The sequence below is a fragment of the Rhinoderma darwinii genome, chromosome 11, assembly GCF_050947455.1.
Source record: "Rhinoderma darwinii isolate aRhiDar2 chromosome 11, aRhiDar2.hap1, whole genome shotgun sequence".
NCBI lineage: Eukaryota > Metazoa > Chordata > Amphibia > Anura > Rhinodermatidae > Rhinoderma > Rhinoderma darwinii.
In genome coordinates, this window is record NC_134697.1 from 12,453,198 (window position 1) to 12,459,876 (window position 6,679).

Sequence of the window (6,679 nt, forward strand, 5' to 3'; positions counted from 1 at the left end):
TTTTACCAGAGAAACACAACTAAATATGTATTGTCCAGATTCTGCAGTTTTTAGAAATGTCCCACATGTGGCCCTACTGCGCTCGTGGACTAAAACACAAGCCCTAGAAGCAAAGAAGCACCTAGTGCATTTTGAGTCCTCTTTTTTTATTAGAATATATTTTAGGCAGCATGCCAGGTTTGAAGAGGTGTTGAGGTGTCAAAACAGTAGGAATCCCCCAATAGTGACCCCATTTTGGAAACTACACCCCTCAAGGAATTCATTTATGGTTGTTGTTAGCATTTTGACCGCACAGTTTTTTCACAGCACGTATTTGAATTGGGCTGTGAAATGAAAAAAATGTCATTTTTTCCAATAAAATGTCATTTGTGATCAAAATTTCTTATTTTCACAGGGAACAAAATACCCCATTTTGTTGCCCAATTTGTCCTGAGTGCGGCAATACCCCATTTGTGGTGATAAACTGCCGTTTGGGCCCATGGGAGGGCTCAGAAGGAAAGGAGCGCTATATGTTTGTTGGAGTCCAGATTTTGCTGGATTGGTTTTCGGGTGCCATGTCGCATTTGCAGAGCCTCAGAGGTATCAAAGCAATGGAAACCCACCAAAAGTGACCCCATTTTGGAAACTACACCCCTCAAGGAATTAATTTATGGTTGTTGTTAGCATTTTGACCACACAGTTTTTTCACAGCACCTATTTCAATTGGGCTGTGACATTAAAAAAATGACATTTTTTCCAATAAGATGTAATTTTTTATCAAAATTTCTTATTTTCACAGGGAACAAAATACTCAATTTTGTTGCCCAATTTGTCCTGAGTGCGGCAATACCCCATTTGTGGTGATAAACTGCCGTTTGGGCCCATGGGAGGGCTCAGAAGGAAAGGAGCGCTGTGTGTTCTTTGGAGTCCAGATTTTGCTGGATTGGTTTTCGGGTGCCATGTCGCATTTGCAGAGCCCCAGAGGTATCAAAGCAATAGAAACCAACCACAAATGACCCCATTTTGGAAACTACACCCCTCAAGGAATTCATTTATGGGTGTTGTGACCATTTTGACCCCATAGTTTTTTCACAGAACTTATTTGAATTGGGCTGGGAATGAAAACAAAATTATTTTTTTCAAATAATATGTAGTTTTGGCTGAAAATTTCTTATTTTCACAAGAAACAAAATACCCCATTCTGTTGCGCAATTTGTTCTGAGTGCCGCAATACCCCATTTGTTGTGATAAACTTCCATTTGGGCCCATGGGAGGGCTCAGAAGGAAAGGACCACCATTTGGCCTACTGGGGATTTTCTAGTGCGAAGTCTTGTATGCAGAAGCCCCTGAGGTACCAGTACAGTTGAAACCCGCAAGAAGTAACCCCGTTTTAAAAACTACACCCTTAAGGCATTCATCTAGAGGTGTAGTGAGCATTTTGACCGGAGACCTACACCCCATAAACTGTAATGTGGGTTCTCCCGGGTATGGCAATACCCTACATGTGGCTGTTATCAGCTGCCTGGACACACAGCAGGGCCCAGAGGGGAAAGACGAGGGGGGATAAGCTGTGCGGAGTGCATCAGGGTAAGTAAAATTGGGGTAAATTATAAACCAAGGGATGTATGATACATTTTAAAACAATCTTTTATACAGAGCCCTGGTTTTTCGGGACACGTGTCACATTGATATATTGTGTCATCCCTTATCGCCCTCTTATAGCAGACTTTGCACCTCTTTTGACTTTTTCCCTTCTTGCCAGTTTGGGGAACTTCTCCTGGAAAGTGTTGCCGCCCTGGTACGATGCGTGTGGCCTCGCTTCCAGAAGTACTGGGTGCCCCCCCCCTTCTTGGTCCCTAAAGATTAGGTTCTTGATAATCACCTGTTGAAATTCCAGGAAAGTTCCCCTCTGGCCTGCACATCGACGTAGCACGTACGCATTGTACAAAGCCATCTGTATGATGTGCCCGGCCAGCTTCTTATACCACACCGCGTGGCACTGTAGGGCTTCAGGACTTGATTTGACAAGTCCATCCCTCCCATGTACCTATTGTAGTCCAGGATGCAGTCTGGTTTGGGGGTGGCCTTTCCTTCATATATCCTAAACCTGTAGGTATACCCTGATGCACTCTCACAGCTTATACATCTTCACGCCATACCTTGCCCTCTTACCCGGCAGGTACTCGCGGAATTGAACCCTCCCTTTAAAATGTACCAGGGACTCATCAATAGAAATACACTTCTCGGGGGTGTATGCTGGGAAAACCGGGCACTGAAACGGTCTAATAGGGGTCTCCGTTTATACAAACAGTCAAAACTGGGGTCATCTCGGGGTGGGCACGGCTCATTATCAGTATAATGTAAGAAGCGAAGTATTGCTGCATTTATTTATTTTTTTAGGTTCCATTTTAGAAACTAGACCCCTCAAAGTATTCACAACAGCATTTAGAAAGTTTATGAACCCTTTAGGTGTTTCACAGAAATTTAGAGCAAAGCAGAGGTGAAATTTACTTTTTTTTTTTGTCAGAAAATCCTCTTTATACCATTTTTTTTATAACACAAAAGGATTTATCACAGAAACACAAATTAATACGTATTGCCCAGATTCTGCAGTTTTGAGAAATATCCCACATGTGGCCCTAGTGCGGTAATGGACTGAAGCACCGGCCTCCGAAGCAAAGGAGCACCTAGTGGATTTTGAGGCCTCTTTTTTATTAGGCACCATGTCCGGATTGAAGAGGTCTTGTGGTGCCAAAACATTGGGAACCCCCAAAAGTGACCCCAATTTGGAAACTAGACCCCTTGAGGAATCCATTGTAGTTTTCTTGGGGTGCATGTGACTGATCAGTTTTTATTCTATTTTTAGGTGGCGTGGTGACTAATAAACAGCAATTCTACGATTGTTTTTTTATTCTTTTTTTTTTTACTGCGTTCACCGTGCGCTATAAATGACATATTCACGTTATTCTGCGTGGCGATACGATTACGGCGATACCAGATGTTTATAGTTTTTTTTTATGTCTTATGGCGTTTGCACAATAAAATACGTTTTGTAAACAATCATTCACTTTTTGTGTTCCCTTAATCTAAGCGCCAGAACTTTTTTATTTTTCAATCAATAAAGCCGTGCGAGGACTTATTTTTTGCGTAACGAACTGTAGTTTCCATCAGTACCATTTTTAGGTACATGCGACTTTTTGATCTCTTTTTATTCAATTTTTTGGGAGGTGAAGTGACCAAACAATTGTGATTCTGGGACGGTTTATTATTATTTTCTTTTACGGCGTTCACCGTGCGGGATAAATAACGAAATAATTTTGTAGTTCAGGCCGTTACGGACGCGGCGATACCAATTATGTATAGTTTGTTTGTTTATATATTTTTATGAATAATAAATGACTGATAAGGTAAAAAGGGGGATTTTTACTTTTATTACTTTTAAACTTTTATTTTCTTATTTTTACACATCTTTTTCTAACTTTTTTTTTACTTTATTACTTTGTCCCACTAGGGGACATGAGGGCAGGAGGCCCTGATCGCTATTCTAATACACTGCACTACATGCATAGTGCAGTGTATTAGAACTGTCAGTTACTCACTGACAGCAAGCATAGTGGGTCCTGACGTTGTCAGGACCCACTAGGCTTCCGCCTATGGCATAGCCGGACGCCATTGTTTGGTGTCCGGTTACCATAGTCACCATCGCCGGCCGCTGTCGCGTAGCAGGCCGGCGATGGCAGCTTAACCCCTAAAAAGCCGCGATCTCTATAGAACGCGGCTTTTAAGGGGTTAATCAGCGGGGACACAGCGATCGGTCCCCGCTGTAGGAGCTGTGACAGCTGCTGAACAAGACAGCAGCGTCACAGCTCCTGTATGTGTCGGGAGGACGGCCGAAACGGCCGTTACTCCCGAGACGTACTATTACGTCATGGAGCGCGAACGATACAGCTGCCATGACGTAATAGTACGTCAAGGAGCGGGAAGGGGTTAACGTAATACAGTGCTGCACGTAGGAACCATATGGCGGCACATGGCGTCTTGTTACAGAGGTGTAGGGACTCCGTGTGAAGGAGCCCTTTCTTTTTACCGCTCGTGGGAAAAAGACGCCTCCGACGCCCATTGAAATCAATGGGAGGCATTTTTGGGCCGTTTTTGACGAGTTTTGCGCCGCGGTTTCCACGTCAAAAAACTCTGTGTGAACATAGCCTTAGTGTAATTAGAAAGCCACGGAACTGTCGCTAACACAAACAAATGTTAGTTGTGATGGATTTACACTATTTTTTTTCAGGACAGAAAACTAGGAATAGTCTACGTACCCCACCCCCGTGTCTTGTCTGACTCACAAAAGAAAAGCAGAAATTAAGAAGTACAAAAAAAAATGTCCTCGCACTCTTCCGAAAAAAACACAGAGACTAATTATAGCTCTGGTTAATCGCTGGGTGGAAGTGAAGAGCGGCAGCGCCGGAGATCCAGGCAGCTCACAGTAGGACACAGCCACTCACTGACTATCGGGAACAGAAAAAGTTAGGAAACAAAAAAAGTTAAAATAACAAGAAAAAAAGCGTGAAAAATACGGAATCAGAAATCATGTCGCAGGACGGAGTAAACATTCACAGCAGAACAGAAACAGAAAAATGATACACTATAGGCACGAAGAGGCAGTGCCTGACAGAGATTCAAGGAATACAAGAGAGAATTCTCCATCCTGCCCGGAGAGTCCTTTTAAGGCCAGGTTCACACTTTGCATTGCGCCGCATTACAATCACAGGAGAAAATGGCCAGTAAAAAATAAAAAAAACTTTTGGTAAAATCTTAGAAATACTTCTATAGAAGTCAAACATTAAAATCAGCAGCTTTTTTAATACTGTATATTATTTGTTCCAATTCCTCACTTTTCAAGATCTCTTGTTGCAGTCAGTGAATGGAAAAATGTTGTTTAGATCTAGAGGTTGAAAACCGCTCGTTTACTCAATAATTGGGCTGTGTAAAAGGAAAAGGGTCTTAAGGCCACACGTAGTTTCCGCTATTCAAAAGTAAACCACGCCGAAACACGGTTTAGATGTCGTTGTTAAATCAAACGCTTTTAATGTCTGTTCGGCTTTTGGAAATTAACAGCAATTTTGCCTGCAAAGACTGTGTGGACGGTATTGAGCATTGAAAACCGCAACAAATTACGGTAGAACAGCATGCTGCTGTGGTTTTTGGCCGCTACGTGTGGACTTGGCGTGATACACTGTAATAAGCCCTTCAGCTGTCACAGTTGAATGATGATCAGGATGGGTTTTTAGCTTCTGGATGTAAGCAAGAATGTTTAGTTTCACTAACAGCAAGCAGAGATCTTAAAATTATATTTAAAAAAAAAATCAAACACAAAGTTTATTAGAAAGTTTTCCTAGTCGACTGCTTGACTCAAAGCCGACAGCTGTCTCCTGGGCAGACAATGTCTGTGTGGGGCATGCTGGAGAGATATGCCGCTGCGCCCTCCACTCACCAACAATAGCTTCATCTGCTACCCCCTCCCCCCCACAGCAGAGGGTCCGCAAGAACAATGCACTGCACTTCCTTTTAGGTTATGGGGACTCCTAAAAGTAAAGCGCCACTTAGAATCCACTTTCCACATTGTATGAGGGCAGCACATTTCTTAAAGACGGCTATAGACCGGAAGCATTGCCCAATATGTATCCCTGGTTCTTAAAGGGACATACAACTGAAGCAATGAAAATTATTATTTGTACTATTGCAACATGCATCTACTCATCTCAGCGCCGATTAAACATAATACAACACCTAAACGCAACATGAAAATGTTCCTTAAAGGGGGTTTCCAGCCAGTAACAATTTCTGATGGGTCGGAGTCAGACTCCCGGGTCCCCAGTCGATCAGCTGTTTTGAAGGGGGTGCAGAACTCGTACGAGCGCTGCTTCCCCTTCGTTTCTACTCACTGTGAATTGTCGACACGCGGGAGAAGGCGGCGACAATACCTGTGAATCGCCGCTTCATCCACGTCGAAGATTCACAGTGAGCAAGGAGAAACGAAGGGGAAGCAGCGCACGTACGAGCTCTGCACCCTCTTCAAAACAGCTGATTGGCTGAGGTCCCGGGAGTCGGAGGATAGAGTATGAGGAAATAAGCGCTAGTTCAGACAGTAATGTCAAAAAGTAGAAAATTGTGCTTTATATCTTTTCAACGTCAATTGACAGAAAATAAATGCAATATAATTGCCAAATGTGAATAATGTAGATCACCCATCTGGAGGTTAGAGTCCTAGAAATGTCCTGGTTAGAGTTCCTTCATAGTCTTCTCAGTTAGATCCAGGGCTTTAGCCGATAGCAGAGACAACACACGTGGAGATTTGGCGTCCGACAACATCTGTGCGACGTGTGTCCACCGGAAACATTGCACAGGTGTGGTCAGTGTTGTCACCTTTTGTTGCACTACCTCACCCACAGGTTAGTTCATTATTAAAGGTCAGAAACGACATAACTATCCTGAGGATAGGCCATCAATTGTTACTGTCTGAAAACCCCTTTAAGGCCTTATTCACACGTGTGTCCGATTTGGGTAGGCAAAAAAATAGACCGTTTTTCATTCATATAAACGTCCGTAATAAGAAGCCTTTCGTGTATATTGAAAATGTTATAAAATGTTTTTCGAATTTGTAAAATGTTTTTGTAATTTCTTCCTTCTAGGCTGAGATCGA